The sequence below is a fragment of the Tachypleus tridentatus genome, chromosome 4 (assembly GCF_004210375.1).
Source record: "Tachypleus tridentatus isolate NWPU-2018 chromosome 4, ASM421037v1, whole genome shotgun sequence".
Taxonomy (NCBI): Eukaryota; Metazoa; Arthropoda; class Merostomata; order Xiphosura; family Limulidae; genus Tachypleus; species Tachypleus tridentatus.
Genome location: NC_134828.1, coordinates 5,923,318 through 5,942,229, shown reverse-complemented (window position 1 = coordinate 5,942,229; position 18,912 = coordinate 5,923,318). Strand labels below are relative to the sequence as shown.

General features: G+C 33.7%; 1 long non-coding RNA gene across 3 annotated transcripts in view; it reads right to left on the bottom strand.

The window, feature by feature from the left end:
- Positions 1 to 18,912, bottom strand: part of LOC143248494 (uncharacterized) — a 52,942-nt gene that overhangs the window by 32,519 nt on the left and 1,511 nt on the right. For all 3 annotated transcript variants that reach the window (XR_013027010.1, XR_013027011.1, XR_013027009.1), the window contains exon 2: positions 13,262 to 13,384. This is a non-coding gene — a long non-coding RNA (uncharacterized LOC143248494). The remainder of the gene's footprint in view (positions 1 to 13,261; positions 13,385 to 18,912) is intronic.

The window sequence follows — 18,912 nt, the reverse complement described above, 5'->3', positions numbered from 1 at the left end:
TTTGTAACCTTATTCACTACTTAGTTTGAAATGGGAACAATGTGTGATACATATATGTACAGTACTTTCAAACAAATATCATAATTCCTTCAAGACATAATTACATTAAGTAGATTACCAATTATTAATAACCAAGAAACCAACGTTTTTGTTTATCTTTGAAACAGCCGAACTGCTGATAAATGATATTACGAGTTCACTGGTTTCTCGATATATCCTGAAAATATAGTGAACGTCTCTTCTCCATAACAACTACCACTAGACATACCAGCTGAGTTGCCTAGGTTACTGTATAAATTAAAAAGAACTGTCCACACGTCGACGTCGGTATGTTTCCACATCAGCAAACATCTCGTACATATTGAACAAATCAAATGTGTTCATTCCATCTGTGATCCGCAAAGTTCCAAAGTTAAATTGTGTAATAGAATCACATCACTGGTAAAAACTGGTGGCCATTTAAAAGGGAACAGTTTTCTTGGCAGATGTAAAAAACACAGTCTCGACTTGAAGATATTTCAACAGAAGTGTTTAACAGTTAGCTTAACCATGTAAAACACAGTCTCGACTTGGAGATATTTCAACAGAAGTGTTTAACAGTTAGCTTAACCATGTAAAACACAGTCTCGACTTGAAGATATTTCAACAGAAGTGTTTAACAGTTAGCTTAACCATGTAAAACACAGTCTCGACTTGGAGATATTTCAACAGAAGTGTTTAACAGTTAGCTTAACCATGTAAAACAGTCTCGACTTGGAGATATTTAGTGTTTAACAGTTCAACCAGTAAAACAGTCTCGACTTGGAGATATTTCAACAGTGTTTAACAGTTAGCTTAACCATGTAAAACACAGTCTCTACTTGAAGATATTTCAACAGAAGTGTTTAACAGTTATAACCATGTAAAAACAGTCTCGACTTGGAGATATTTCAACAGTATTTAACAGTTAGCTTAACCATGTAAAACACAGTCTCGACTTGGAGATATTTCAACAGAAGTGTTTAACAGTTAGCTTAACCATGTAAAACACAGTCTCGACTTGAAGATATTTCAACAGAAGTGTTTAACAGTTAGCTTAACCATGTAAAACACAGTCTCGACTTGGAGATATTTCAACAGAAGTGTTTAACAGTTAGCTTAACCATGTAAAACACAGTCTCGACTTGGAGATATTTCAACAGAAGTGCTTAACAGCTTAACCATAACTTTTTAATGTGGGAAAACGCTTAACAAGTACAGAATCCTTCATTTGGTAGATCTGCCATCTGTTTTATTCTAGAAGGCGCTACGAGAGTTATCGAAACATAGAACAAAGACAGATGACGATTAAGTCATGTAACTTTAGGGTTAAATTGGCAAAAGATGTCGCTGTTCAATTATGGAAGGATTCAGTCATTTCAAACAATGTATACGTTGGAAACATGGTTAATTACCACATGATCATTCATTTAACCTCCAGATATAAAAAAAAAAAAGTGTAAAATAATTTAATATATAAACACCGAACTTACAAAATTAAAATATTAATTTTGATTTCAATAACTTATCTTAGTTCACGTATTGGGTAACGAGGTTTAATACAAGTTACCTAAGTTCACTTACTGCATAGCAAGTTTTAATACAAGTTATATTAGTTTTATTACCAGCAACAATCTATGTATATAAGGAAATATGTGTAGAATGTCCTAATAAAGTGAACATTGTACTAACCCTATTTCTATTTTGTAAAGCCTGTAAGTTAATTAGTCGCAGTCTAATGAGTCAATGTCAAACAGTCCTTACAGAATGTTGAATATTCTTAATAGGCTCTAAGCTAAGTACGAACTTTGCTGGATTATGTCTCAAACAACTTTGCTTTTTTTAAGATGTTTTAAAGGTGGGATCGCCTCGACATGTTTATTTATTGATAGATGTAAAGGTTTGCTTTGATTTGTTTTGAATTTCGCGCAAACCTACACGAGGGTATCTGCGCTAGCCGTCCCTAATTTAGCAGTTTAAGGCTAGAGGGAAGGCAGCTATTTCATCATCACTCACCGTCAACTCCTGGGGCACTATGTTAAAAACGAATAATTGGATTGACCATCGCATTATAACGCCCCCACAGCTGAAAGGACGAGCACGTTTGGTGTGACGGGGATTCGAACCCACTACACTCAGATTACGAGTCGAGTGCCTTAACCACGTGGTCATGTCGGGCTTGATGTAAAAAGACTGTTTATGAACACTTTTGTTAAGTTTAAAGAATTGGATACATTTTATGTTCAAGGTATTAACTGCGAAATATAGGATTGCTGTTAAACTTACATTATTCAATTAACATTCAAACATTCCTCGTCTGTTGATGGTTATAGCTTGTGTTTGATATAATTTTGTTTAACTGACTATAAATCAACGTTTAATATAAACATTAGTTCACTAGCTAAGTAAGAATATTTTAAATGTTTTTTTTATGTTTGTTTGATTGTTATTAAGCAAAAAACTGTCTTTGCTTTATCCATCATGTAAGCCTACAGACTTGCCCCTGAGCCACCGAGATGAGAGATTGTTTGTTTGATATAATTTAGCCACAAATATAATCAACGAGCTACTACAATTCATGCCATTCAACATACTAGTGCTTGGTTATTTACTTCGTGGATTACGTAACAACACCTCTTCCCACGAAACAGCTATTAATATCGACCATCAAGTTGTGTTATATAATATGACCATATAACAACAATGTATATTGGAGAACAGAAGTTTCTATACTTTTGTGCCTTTTATAAACAGATTGCTGGAGCACATCACGAGAGTCATTATGGGTAAACTGTCATGAATCACATATATTACACACACACAATAGGGACAATGGCTGGTTATCCATATGTTCTGAAAACTTAATTTGTGGATTAAACTTTCTTTACTGTTACAATTCGACAAAGAAATAACCACTAATATGGAGTGTGGAATAGTAAATAAATTATGGATCGAAAGGTCCAAGGTTCGAGATGTGATGCCACTGAAGAAAGTCTGCAATTTCAACTGTAAGGTCATACCTATAGCCAAAGTTTCAAACCGTGATGGACAAATCTTTTACGCAACAAAAATTATTGGTGTTGGGGGGGGGGAGAACTTCATAAAACAATGGCATAAAACGGGATCCTTCTTATCCTAGAACTACCACACTTGAACCAGTCCCGGGCTTATAGCAGCAATTGCTAGAGACAATGAAGGGCATTTAATATACACCGTTCCAAAGAAACAAAGGAAAATCATGTAAAAAAAAAGACAGCTACTAAACCCGGCAGTGGGGATTATTTTAAATATCCAGATAATCATTTTCGTTGAAGTAACTTTCAGTTTTTGTCTTTCAATGTCTTGACATGACCTACGTCACATGACGTAGAGAATATTTGGTGTAAAGGAAAAACAAAACTGCTGATCTCAGCTTAAAACTAACAAAATAAAAACCCAATACATTCTTGTCCCTTACAGAAAAAACAGACACAGTAAAATAAACTAAAAAACATCACCCAGTTTCAAACGTTACTATATATATTAATTAATTCGTTGTAATGAAATCTAAAGTCATATTAATCCAGGTTTAATTTGTTGTAACGAAATCTACAACAAGTGTTTCATAGTTGTTCCAGTTTTGTTATCACTGTTTCTTTGGGTGATTATTTTGTAAAATATTACAATATCTTTTTATTTAAATCTGTGGTCCTAATAACTCAGAAAATTGTAAAAAGATGTTATAACCTTATCAGGGTTATCAGTAAATGCTAAATGTTCTTCTATGTTTTAAGTCTTTTTAAAAATCAATATCTAGTAACCTAAATTAATTTAGGTGTCAGTAATACACCTAATTTGTTATTCAAAATTATACATCACACAGTTTAATCAGTGTATTACAGTTAAAACTTAAAATATAATCTGTGAAGTAGAGACCTAAAGCTGATAAGCCTCGGATGAGCTAAAACTGCAGTCCACAGTAGAGGATGCGGCAAATCAAATATATCAAATGTATAGATTTTCTAGTTACTCTCGGACGCTCGTGCAAAGATTGGCGTTTCTGTTAGAGAAAAGGCGCGTGAGCAAATAGGTTTACTCCATATGTTTGTTTCACACAGTTCGTATTTGACATTAGACAATCTGCAGGTCCTTGATCGCGTTCCGTTAAAATAAATAATAATAATAATCATAAATCAACTACGAATTATCGAATCATGGCTATGTTAAACTTTTACGATCAAATCCTATTACTTGATCAAAGAAAAGTAGCCCAAGATTAGGCGGTCGGTGGTACTAACCAACCCATTTCCCTTTAGTCTATCAGCTAATAAAAGTATAGGTGTGCATAGCTATCGCTAATTTTTAATTACTAGGCTAAAGGGAAGGGAAACAGTCAACACCCACCGCCAGCTCTTGTGTTTGTTTCTCTTCTATAACGGTGGATTTTATCGTCACAATTATAGCACACTAAAGCACGAGATCACTCGTATATGAAAGTGCATAAAAAGTATGAATTACCATGACCACATTTCAGGCACGCTAACCACCAGGCCACGCGCAAACTTCGATTGATACACTTTTAATTAGTACTGTATTAGTATTAGAAATTAACTGAGCGAATGAACTTTTTTACTTTAATAAAAATGTATTAATATTGTTACAGTGAATTAAACAAACCACCAAAAACACAAATTCAAACTAAAATAGAAAACCCAATCATTAAGACTTAATTACATCACCAACTTAAGTTGTTCCGGTGGTTTAAATTTATAGAAATATTAATTAAAATGTTCAGAGAACGAAAATCTATATTGAACTGTTTATTTTACACTACAGTAAACAGGAATAAGTAATTAACTTTATCTAAGATTCTATAGAGCGCCAGTTATTAACATTAGTGAAATGTTTCTAACGTATTTACTAACAATCATTATATTTGGTAATAATAAACGACTTTATCATACTGCGTTTCGAAATAGAATAACAGTACCACCCCCTAATGAATTAATTAAATACACAGACTACATAAAAATATTATAGAAACATACAAGAGTACATACAAGCTGTAATGTGATTCAACAACCGTAGTACATAGCTGTTGTTTGACTTGTAACAGATGTAATTCACGATATTTTATATCTGTTGTAAATCTATAATATTTCATAGCTATTGTTTGACCTTCTGTAACAGATATAATTCACGATAATAATTTATATCTGTTATAAATCTATAATATTTCATAACTACTGTTTAACAAAACGGTAAGACCTTCTAAGGTTATCTACTGAGAACAAAACAGTAAAGTATTATTTACCGATATTTACTAAGTTCATTACGAGATAACTATATATTATTATGTATAATATGCATACTTTCATGGGAATTCAAACACAAAATAATCTATGAATTTAAAATTTCAAGAGCAACTGTGTGGATATCAGTAAAGAGGTAGGAACATCTCTAAAAAATCAGTAAAACATTCATCTACCTTCCTGTAGATCCCAGGGTTGTAAAACATTCATCTACCTTCCTGGGGTAGTCAGGAAGTAAGAACATCTCTAAAAATCAGTAAAACATTCATCTACCTTCCTGGGTTGTAGATCCCAGGGTCAGGAAGTAAGAACATCTCTAAAAAATCAGTAAAACATTCATCTACCATCCTGGGTTGTAGATCCCAGGGTCAGGAAGTAAAAACATCTCTAAAAAATCAGTAAAACATTCATCTACCTTCCTGGGTTGTAGATCCCAGGGTCAGGAAGTAAGAACATCTCTAAAAAATCAGTAAAACATTCATCTACCTTCCTGGATTGTAGATCCCAGGGTCAGGAAATAGGAACATCTACAAGAATTCACTAAAACATTTATCTACCTTCCTGGGTTGTAGGTCATAGGTAGGCAAGAGGTAGGAAAATCTTTAAGAAATCAGTAAAACTTTCATCTACTTTCCTGGGTTGTAAGTCACAAGGTCCTAACGTTTCTGGATTAAATAATAAGGGCTGATTAAGCACTGGATATAAACATAATCGACGTTTCTATACACAACTGGCCAAAATCTTAAGGCCAATGAATATAAAGAAAAAATATACATTTTGCTTTGTTTTGTTAGACTCAAACAAACACTTATTTGAGTAGAGCTTAGAAAGATGAAAATAAGAAAGGAGACAAAAATATAAACCTTTTTCAGCATTTAATACGGAAAATGTGAACACTGTGAAATTAGCCTAAATACTAGTTGATCAAAAGTTTAAGACCATACCAAAAAAGAAGTCTCAAACGGGGTAGGAAATGCCCAACAAGAAGTCTCAGTAGCAAGTTGCATGGCCGTCATTGCGAATAACTACAAACATTCGCTTTGACATGGTCGATATAAGTGTTTGCAGAAGGCTGGCTGGAATGTTATTCCAAGTTGTGAAGATGGCTTCACGAAGATCATGCACTGTTTGAAATTGACGTCCATTTCTATAGACATCCCTTGCCATCCACCCCCAAACACTTTCAATGGGGTTCAGTTCAGGCAAACACGCTGGATGGTCCAAAAGAATCACGTTATTCGCCAAGAAAAATCCTTTGTCCTGCGGGCATTGTGAATTACAGCGTTGTCCTCCTGAAAGATCCAGTCATTTCCACATAAACGAGGGCCGTCAGTCAATAAGAATGCTTTCTCCAACATGTCAATGTAGCCAGCTGCTGTTTGATGTCCCTGTATAACCTGAAGCTCCATTGTTTCATGGAAGGAGAAAGCACCCCAGATCATGATGGAACCTCCTCCACTCTGTCGTGTAGAAAATGTCTCCGGTGGGATATCCTTATCGTGCCAGTAACGTTGGAAGCCATCTGGACCGTCCAGGTTAATTTTTTTCTCATCAGAGAACAAAACCTTCTTCCACTTTTCTACGTTCCATGTTTGGTGCTTCTCAGCAAAATTTAACCGAGCTGTTTCGTGGTGTGGAAAAAAGCGTCGCCTTTGCAGACGTTTACGGTTTTTAAAGCCTTTCTCTCGTAGATGCCGTCTTATTGTTCTTGAGCTGCATTCTGCGTTCGTAAAGGCCTTAATCTGGTTCGACGATCGACTGGTGTCTTGCCGGATAACCCGTCGAATCCTCCTGCTCAACGCCGGCGAAATTTTCTTGAGCCGACCGCTTGAAATTTTCGTTCCGTATCCCTCAGGATCTTTTAATAAATTTGCAACAGCAGTTTTACTGCACCTAATATCACCAGCGAAGGCACGTCGAGAAAGACCTTGCTTTTGCAGCTCGACAATTCTGGCACGTTCAAACTCTGTCAACTTTTTAGCCTTTGCCATATTTTTACCCAATGTAACACAGGAGGTGTTGACAATACTAATGCTTGAACACAAATGGCTAAATTTCCTTAGGTGTTTACCGATTAACGCTTCCGTTCAGTATGATCTTAAACTTTTGACCAGCTAGTATTTAGGATAATTTTATAGTGTTCACATTTTCCCTGTTAAATTTTGAAAAAGTTTTTTATTTTTATTTTCCCTTTTCTTATTTTCATCTTTCAAAGCTGTACTCAAATAAGTGGTTGAGTCTAACAACTCAAAATGCATATTTTTTATGTTCATTGGCCTTAAGCTTAATTTTGGCCAGCATTGTATAACTCCACAAATAATACCTTAAAATACACGACAGGTCCTGTATGGAACCTCCTTCCTTAACATGGTTTAAGGATGATTATTGCTTAGTTTTTAGAGCAATTATAAATTGCATTAAATAATCAACTCGTTATTGATTTAGTAATGTTGATTTTTAAACTCTCTCTGTACAAAACACTCGTACACCCAAACGTACAATTGAATATTTATAAATGCAGCGCCATCTCTTTTATCTTATATGTATTATTTTGTGAAGTTAATAATTTCTTTGTATTAGTAACGAAATGCAAATATTTCAAATGTCCTAGCTAAGGAAATGGAAAAGTTACGTATGTGAGAAACTGTTTGAAGTTTATTTCAAAGTTTTATCTTCTTCCTTATTTCATTATTATCTACTTTCATCAAATGTTTTCTCATGTTATCCAACAAATTTACCCTTTGTCTTAAAATATTTTTTGGTTATGAACCTGAAATGTTTAATATGATTAAATTTAAAGCCTAAAATTTGTATTGTATTTGCATTGTTTTAACACTTATTCTTCTGTGAAAATATATCAGTTACATCATTATTATATTGGTGTTCTGCTATAAAGATATACAGGTTATACTATTATTATAGCTGTGCTCTTCTGTGAAGATATATACAGGTTATATTATTATAATAATAACTATTATTCTCTGAGGATGTATAGGTTATATTATTTTTATATCAGTGCATATACAGGTTAAAGTGATATTGTGCAGATGATATCCGTGAGACATACATATAGTTTAAAGGTTGTATCATTTAGGTGGACCTTGAAATAAATAGCTAAATAAATAAGCTCTTTATAAAGGTTTCCAATTCATCTTTAACCTATTTACATGCCCATACTCTCGGTTTCTTCTTTACCCTATAATCAAACAATTCCATATTTATTTACTCATCTCTTATTTAATAATATATGTCAGTCATTGTTCTATTACAATTTGCAATTTCAGCAGTTATAAGTGTGATAGTAATTCCCGTTATAGGGTAAACAGTAACCACATAGGCAGCTAATAATATTAAATGGTTCCTTTCCTTCCGATAAGTAGTTCGGAATTGGGGGTCAATAAATATGAACTGACTTGGTCGCTTAACCCACGTGTCTAATTATGGAGCACTTAGTTTTAACGCTTGGACAAGCAGTTAAAAGTTATTTTATCTAAAGGTCCCGTCTGTAGTCTATAAATGAAAACAGCTCGGCTAACTTAATAAAAAAAAATGTTCTAGTAACTTTAACTTGCATATTTTTGAAATCCGATTAAAAACTTGCATATATATTACTAAAACAGCCCTCCAAACACATCGTATTCTTCGCTTGTAAAGACTGTTTTCTTTAATTATTTGAGTTAAATTAGTTAGCTGATGTAATCAACATGTTTAAATACAAGGTTCTGATCGTACAAGATGTCTAAATAAAACGATGTTATCATGTGCAATAAGTATAGAAAGATGTAAAAGTCTCGTGTCAACTATGCTAAGAGAGGAATAACCTTTGACATCACAACAGACAATGCCACTGCCACCCCAACAAACTACTTTAACAAAGAGAACTAGGCTGTAAGTGAGAAATAACACTATTGGTTTAATCGTTGTAAGAGCTGGAATTGGAAGAATCATAGTGATTCTGCAACGCTCCCCATATAGTAGTAAATCCTGAAACTTATAACAATAAATACAGATTTTAAGTGCATAAAATTCATGACGACACGATTCAAGGCGTACGTCTGAAACCTCATAGTTTAATTATAGACCACAGATGGCAGGTCTAGCAATTTCTCCACCTCTCTCGCACTGGAAATTCTACAAAGTGCAAAATTCTATCATAAGTCACTAAAAATAAAAAAAAACTAACATGTTTTTCATAACAGCAAAAAGGCTGCTGGATATGGACAATGTAGTATTTTGTGCTTATGACGAAACTAAAAAATGAAATGTTTCGTTTAAGTTTAGCTGAAAGTTTGACTTCGACAATATATCGATATATTCTACACCGTATATTGAACACTAAAAACAAACATAGCATTCACAGTTTTGTAGTTGTCATTAGAAGTGTTTGCCATTATTATTCAAATATTAATTTGGGGTCAAGATCTGTGTTGTAATTACGTTCTGGTCCTTGCCAAGATCTTAATAAAATTTAATCTGTCAATGTCAACCTAATAACAGCATAGTTTTTAATAACATCGAAAACAGATTGTTACGAAAACTACAGTCATTAAAGTAGTATTCTCACAATAAGATAAATGGAAAAACAATAATTATTCAACATTACTCACTTCCTCATGTTTTGAATGGATGGTTAAATGAAAAATGATCCTTAGCAGAACCTGTGATATTAGAATACCAACTGTGAAACGTTAAGGGTACACTTCACATTGGATGTGGTCATTATTTCTACAAATAAATTTGTACCGAAGTAACGGTCAATGTTGTCGTTGAGATACAACAATGAATTCTACAATGTAATGTTTGCTGTTCAAGAAATTGTGAAACCTGACCAGAGTTTCCAATGATAAACGAATCATCTATATACACAGTAGTGGAGCGCTAACGATGGACACAGAGTCTCTGTATAAGTGGAAATTTGCTCACACAAACCGAGACGCCGAGATTATACAAGTCAGCTCGCAAAACAATTTATTTTTGTTCCATTTTACGTTAAACAAAACATATTCCGACCTGTTTAACTTTGCACACATACAAACTGCGCTATGATTGCTAATGGAAAAATTGTAAATCTTAGACTCCAAAAATTTGTCAAGATGTTTGCACAAACACTTCTTACAAACAACAAAACCGCAATATTCTACAGGAGATATAATCACGTGGAACATCGCACTACTGATTTCGATAAAAAGAACAACTTAATGCATTTTATTATTACAAGTGTATCTTTAGAAATTAGCGACTAAATATCAGTTCCATGAACAAAATTTCACGTAATAAAGTAAATATCTGTTACACGAAATGTGTTGTTATTTTAGTGTTTAATAATTGTAACAATAGAGGGCAGGAAAACCGCTGAATACGACAGAAAACCACATCTTGTCCGGACATTGTTTCACAACTGGAACTTATTTGATATTTAAATAAAAGAAAAAAGTTTACGAAAATTCTTCCGAAGTGAAAGAGCTTCTTCAAGTTACGTGTTTTAAATTTAATTGGTATAAACAGCTAGTTCGTTTCTCGTTGTTGTTTTAAGCACAAAACAACGGAGTAGGATATCTGCGCCCTCTGCACTACAAGGAAAATAACTGGCTTTTAGCGTTGTAAATTCGCAAACTTAGCTACCGTTCAACGCGGGAAGACCACTACAGAAGAGGTTAAAAATGGATATTAAAATAGTGTAAAAAATATTTTATATGTAATCGTGAAAACACTATCCTAACATAAGTTCACAGCGCTTACAAAGTTCCCGACCAGTGGTGGTCATATCATAAGGCTAGAAAAATGATTAATTTTATGAATTCTAAATTTTTATTAAACCAAATCATTTCCTAATTTGTCTAATTTTAGTGAGTAGGTTAAATATCAAACTTTTTATTTATCTTTTGCGTTAGTAACAAATTCATATTTTTTATGCAGAGGTAGATAAGAGAAAGGCCTTTAAAGAACCACTAACTGTTCTTTTTTGTACATTTTTCTGGTCTTCATTGCCTAAAGTAGGCTTAGCAAAGTTGAGTCTTAAAATGAGACTAGTTTGGTGATAAAACACCAATGCAAAGAACTTAATTACTTTTACTTTAGTTCTATTTATTGTAAAACTTGTTTACACTTCCTTGTAATCGTAACATTAACTTTACGTTAAATGAATATTATTTTTACAAAACGTTAAAATTCAAACTTAATAGTGTGTTCCTGTTTATCAAATCTTTAGATAACTTTAACTGTTTTAGCACAGAGATACATAATGGCCTTTCTGTGCTTTGTCCTCTGTGCCTTTTAGGTCTGAAAACTGTCCCATCTGGGTGAGGGACAGTCTTTCATAAACAGTTCTCTTCAGTATGCGAGTACAAACATCCATTGTTATTATAATGATATACTTGTTAATAGGCGGGTGCTCTTGCAACATTTGAAGCTTTGCTATTTCAGTGGTAAGAAATAAACTTGTTCTTTAACTATCTCCATATTTTAATAATTTTTAGCTAATTGTTGTTAAGCGCACGGGTTAACCGTGATTAGCCAATCACAGAGCCTGTGCTACGAATTACAATGATATAAGCTCACGAGCTAACTGCTAAGTCAATGAAGGGTAGGGAAAGCAGAATAATGACAAATTAATTACATCACTTTGTTTTGTGATAATCAAATAATATTTTTTCGTAATCTTCTTTATTTGTTATAATTATTTGTAGAATTATTTTATATTTTACAAGCTTCACAAAATAATCAAGAGAGGACGATAAGTCATTGAATTCAATATATAAAATTAGAAAATGCATTTGAAACAAATGGTTCTCTGATATAGTTAAATATTCAGTAAATATCTAGTTGTCGTTTATATAAATATACGCATGTGTTTATTGTTATTATTTCGTCTCAAATATTAGAGCAATCTTTAAGTTACTTACGGTACGCAGTATTTATATTTAACTACCAACCAAGGCAACGGACTCTGTCGAAACATAGAAGCTTACGTAACAAAAACGAATATTAAATGTAAAATCATTTATGGAATACTACATACAAACAAAATAGAGGGCTTAATCTCTTATTTCTGAATAACTTTTCTTGGTAGGAAGTCTCTTCAAGCTTTCATTATGGTTAACTTCAAAACAGATAACTAAATACAAATTTGGTAGACTAAGAAAGCTGGAGAACCACTATTACACTGCTTACAGATGGTGCAGTACCAGACGCGTTATCAGAATTACACAGTTAATAACCGTTACAGTACCAGACGCGTTATCAGAATTACACCGTTAATAACCGTTACAGTACCAGACGCGTTATCAGAATTACACCGTTAATAACCGTCACAGTACCAGACGCGTTATCAGAATTACACCGTTAATAACCGTCACAGTATCAGACGCGTTATCAGAATTACACCGTTAATAACCGTTACAGTATCAGACGCGTTATCAGAATTACACCGTTAATAACCGTTACAGAACCAGACGAGTTATTGAATAACGATTCTGGTCATAAAGAGCATAATTCAATATATTCATTACTAAATGTATGTTTAGCTGATATGATGTTTATAAAATAATTATTACTAGTAATCTCATTTCAGTATTAACCCGATTTTATAATAATTAATATATTCTGAAAAATTAGTAATTAAACATTTATATTATCACTTAATTTGTTACACTACGATATTATCAGATTATACAAGTGATGTTACATATTATCAAGTGATATTATATATTACATATTATTATACAGGTGGTATTAGATATTAGTATATACTTGATATTATTCAGATAAGTGTATGAGCAATATATTCAACTTCGTCTCACCGCTTACAAATCTCAATTTGTGAAACATTCAAATGTTTCACCGCTAACAAATCAAACACCGAAATATTTATTTAGCTGTAGTATTTCCCTTCCCTCGGGAACTTTTTGTAAGAGTAATAGTGTTAGCTTAATATAATAAAACAAAGTACCAACCTTTGACGAAATGAGGATATAAGTAGGATTCAACTGAAAACACTAGAATACCAGAGATTATCCCTCCTGGTTAATACATTCATTTACATGGTTAAGCTGAAGTCAAGAAGCCTGCACCTGAAACTAATAAAAAAAAAATAAGACAGGGAGCACATCTATAGAAAGTAAAACATATATATCATAACCACAATTTTTAAATGTATTAAACAAAAAACACATCAAAATCTTTTAAAAACATACGCTGCATTTAAAAACAAATCCTAGAGTTCAAGCTACAATGTATAAGATGTACCCTAGGATGTTTTTAAAAATACAGCGTATTTTGTTAAGTTTAACTTCATTTAAATGTATTTATTTAATTTCACTAAAAATATAGTAAAGCCAATTGACCTGGCTATGACAAACATCTATAGTACAACTTCTACATCTACATGTACGTACTTCTATAAGTACGACATCTGCATCCTACATCGTATTGTATAAAATACGTGTACATGATACATCTTACATTCACTACTGGCCAAAATCTTAAGGCCAATGAACATAAAGACAAAATATGTATTTTGCGTTGTAAGACTTAACCACTTATTTGGGTAGAGCTTCGAAAAGATGAAAATAAGAAAAGGGAAAATAAAAATAAAAAAACTTTCAGAATTTAACAGGAAAAATATGAACACTATGAAATTCGCTTAAATACTAGCTGGTCAAAAGTTTAAGACCACACTGAAACGAAGCGTAATCGGTAAACAAGTAACGAAATTTACTCATTTGTGTTTAAGCATAAGCATTGTCAACATCTCCCACTGACATCTCCTGTGTTACATTGGGTAAAAACATGGCAAAGGCTAAAAAGTTGACAATTCTGCCACGTTCAAACTCTGTCGAGATGCAAAAGCAAGGTCTCTCTCAACATGCCATCGCTGGTGAGATTGGGCGTAGTAAAACTGCTGTTGCAAATTTCTTAAAAGACCCTGAGGGACAAGAAACGAAAATTTCAAGTAGTCGGCTCAAGAAAATTTCGCCGGCGTTGAGCAGGAGGATTCGACGGGTTATCCAGCAAGACACCAGCCGATCGTCGAACCAGATTAATGCCTTTACGGACACAGAATGCAGCTCAAAAACAATAAGACGGCACCTACGAGAGAAAGGCTTTAAAAACGGTAAACGTCTGCAAAGGCGACGCCTTTTTCCACATCACGAAACAGCTCGGTTAAATTTTGCTGAGAAGCACCAAACATGGGACGAAGAAAAGTGGATGAGAAAACATTTAACCTGAATGGTCCAGATGGCTTCCAACGTTACTAGCACGATAAGGATATCCCACCGGAGACATTTTCTACACGACAGAGTGGAGGAGGTTCCATCATGATCTGGGGTGCTTTCTCCTTCCATGGAACAATGGAGCTTCAGGTTATACAGGGACATCAAACAGCAGCTGGCTACATTGGCATGTAGAGAGAGCCAATCTGTTGGAGAGAGCATCCTTATTGACTGATAGCCCTCGTTTGTGTGGAAATGACTGCATCTTTCAGCAGGACAACGCTGCAATCTACATTTAGGACTTCTTTTTGGTATGGTCTTAAACTTTTCACCAACTAGTATTTAGGCTAATTTCATAGTGTTCACATTTTCCCTATTAAATACTAAAAAAGTTTTTATTTTTATTTTCCCTTTTCTTATTTTCATTTTTTGAAGCTCTACTCAAATGTGTGTTTGAGTCTAACAACGCAAAATGCATGTTTTATCTTTAATGTTCATTGGCCTTAAGATTTGAGCCAGCAGTGTACATATCAGTCGCTATATTATCACCGTATCTATAAAACGTCCTAAGTAACCGTATTAACACACCCAGAACTCTATTAGAACTGTAAGAAAGAAAAGCCAGTAACATGTTTTCATTGAATATTTCCAATATCCTTGACACGATCATAAACTGGTTCTCGAGCACCAGATTTTAGAACTCATGTTTGAGAATCTCGTTTCCTAGTATTACTCGAAAACTGAGTGCTTGAGCAAACATATTGCATGAAGAACAAATTCATAAAATATGACTAAAAGCCCTGAACAGATTATGATTTATGTAGCTCCATAACACGAAACATTTCGCTAAATTACACGAAAGTTTTCTTGACAATTATTGGCCTTAGGGAGAACATTGTCAATAGTTACCAAGGAAACCCATCTTGAGTTTTCTCCACAACGCCATCAAAAGTAAACCTGCAACAAACACTAAATAAGTTGGCATTCGTTGAGACTGTGGTTTTCATAAAACATAAAAACATTAAAACTGTGGAGCAGATACAGCACTTATCACTAGTTTATGCAATGCCTTCTACAAAAGCAGAGATTTTTTGGAAGCTGCACGTATTTTCTTATTTGCAAACAACACCAGAGTTATTCATAAAACTGTAACCGTTTATACTCTTGTTACACTGAATCAATCGTCTAGATTGAATTCTGATTTGAGTAAAAAACCTGAGAAATTGACGACTTGTTTATTAAGCCTTCTTCTTGTTGTTAGCGTATTAATTGATATGTGTGGAGTTCCATCTTCTGAATACCACTCGTAAGAACAGAAAATGTTTTAGTTTGATCCAAACTCAAATTCGTAAAACCTAACCATTCTTTTCGTATTTTGGTTTCATTCGTCAAGTACAAAATACACTATTCACAATCTATTTATGGCAAACAGTCATTAAAAAGCAATATTTAGAGAGTTTGATTGTTTCAGATGAAAGTTGAACATTTTATTAATGTTATTTATTTTATTAATGCTAGAGTTATTTAATAAAGACATTTTAGTACTTCAATAATGCACCAATTTTTAGGAGTTTGTAGTAGAATTAATTTGTCAAATATTTAAGATAATAAGACGTAAATATTATCAAGTATATAATATAATAAAGATGTATTCAGTAAATATGAAGTCTTTCGGTGTTTTACGTGATAAGTAATCTTGTGAAGTGAAAAAAAAAGTTCCAGATACTTTTGAAAACAAAAATTGATTTTTCAAACCTATATATATGTAGACTAAGCGGTCAAGCCAGAGACTACCAGGTTTAAGATGTGCGTGTATGTGGACTAAGCGGTCAAGCCAGAGACTACCAGGTTTAAGATGTGCGTGTATGTGGACTAAGCGGTCAAGCCAGAGACTACCAGGTTTAAGATGTGCGTGTATGTGGACTAAGCGGTCAAGCCAGAGACTACCAGGTTTAAGATGTGCGTGTATGTGGACTAAACGGTCAAGCCAGAGACTACCAGGTTTAAGATGTGCGTGTATGTGGACTAAACGGTCAAGCCAGAGACTACCAGGTTTAAGATATATGTGCATGTGGACTAAACGGTCAAGTCAGAGACTACCAGGTTTAAAATATATGTGCATGTGGACTAAACGGTCAAGTCAGAGACTACCAGGTTTAAGATATATGTGCATGTGGACTAAACGGTCAAGTCAGAGACTACCAGGTTTAAAATATATGTGCATGTGGACTAAACGGTCAAGTCAGAGACTACCAGGTTTAAGATATATGTGCATGTGGACTAAACGGTCAAGTCAGAGACTACCAGGTTTAAGATATAGTGCATGTGGACCAAGCGGTCGAGTCAGAGACTACCAGGTTTGAGATATGTACGCATGTGGACTAAACGGTCAAGTCAGAGACTACCAGGTTTAAGATATATGTGCATGTGGACTAAACGGTTAAGTCAGAGACTACCAGGTTTAAGATATAGTGCATGTGGACTAAACGGTCAAGTCAGAGACTACCAGGTTTAAGATATATGTGCATGTGGACTAAACGGTCAAGTCAGAGACTACCAGGTTTAAGATATACTGTAACTACCTATGGACGTTATTAAAACAGCACGTGTTATATTTTACTGTAACTACCTATGGACGTTATTAAAACAGCACGTGTTATATTTTACTGTAACTACCTATGGACGTTATTAAAACAGCACGTGTTATATTTTACTGTAACGACCTATGGATGTTGTTATTACAATACATGCAGCCATTACGAGACATCTATCCTCGTGCATATTTGATATCTTGTTGGTTTATCTATTGCAGATAACTTTATCTATTGGCCTCCCACGTCATTCTCTCTGAAGTGCAACGTCTAATTGCACAGTTATTTTTATGTGAAATACAAGTTCCTCAGAGACACCTTACGAACATCCAAGTATGAATGAAATAATGTAACACGTACCGTGTTTCTCCGATAATAAGACCTACCCATAAAATAAGACCTAGTGTGATTTTTGGGGATAGTTTTAATATAAGCCCTACCCTTAAAATAAGCCCTAGTTAAGAGTGGCAGGAAGAGGAAAGAAATAAAAAAAATTAATTTATTAATTAGTTTAATAGTTAGTTAATTAGGTTGTTTAAGTATTAATCAGTTAGTTTAATAATAGTTTATTTTAAATGGTTAGTTTAATAGTTTTACTTTGTAACTTCATTTTTTTAATATATCAAAATAAGACATCCCCCGAAAATAAGCCCTAGTGTCATATTTTGGAGTGAAATTTAATATAAGCCCTGTCTTATTTTCGGAGAAACACGGTAGTACTAGCATTTGTGGAGAAAATCCCTTTATATGGCTGGTTTTCCTTGTTTTTACACATTTGTCTTAATTTGCAGTATAAAGAGTACGCGACCTTGTAGAGCACATTTCAAGAGGTGAACGGAGAGATTACAGGAAAAGAAATGGAGACAGACATGCAGACGGAATAATATGCGAAATGAAAGATTAATAAATTCGTTTTAAATATTAAACTGATATATCGGCCTAGAAAATTTGTTCACAGAAACACACAATATAAGACGAACCCCTTATCTGCAGTTGTGTGAAATGTCACTTTATATTCGAAGTCTAACGTTTAGTGTTTTCAGTCGCGTCTTTCTGATTAATTTCTGGTATGAGACGCGTGTCCTGAATTTTAATGGCAGTCATTCGCTATTCTTAGCTCATACCAGCTATTCGTTAAATATTTCTGTTTGCTTAACATGTCATCACATCTCTGGATAGGTAAATACCACAACTTTTTATAACATGGTATTTCTTTATCAGATACACAATTACAACAATGTAACATAATCCTGGTATTGCGTTATCGGATACACAATTACAACAATGTAACATAATCCTGGTATTGCTTTATCGGATACACAATTACAACAATGTAACATAATCCTGGTATTTCTTTATCAGATACGCAATTACAATTATGTATTATATCCTGGTATTTCTTTATCGGATATACAATTATAATAATGTATTATATCCTGGTATTCTGAATTTGGTTTAAATTTAATATCCTACGTCTATAAGTCGATAAGCCTAATATAGTAAGTAATAAATTTTGTTTATTATACAATTTTTTTGTAATTTATACACTTGATAAGAATTATCGAAAAATAGTTTGAATCAGTGGATATATGTCACGTTTCCCTTTCAAAACTATTCTGTTCAAAAGAATTTTTTTTTTGTAATAGACAGACATTTGCAATTTTGCCTGTATATAATACCGGGGCACTTTCGATTTGCCATCAGAATATGTACCATATTTTTTGTGGTAGAAACTCGCAGCTTTGATTCAATTCCGCTACACTGAGTTTCAAAGCTTCGTCAAACCTGAATGGCTGCTGA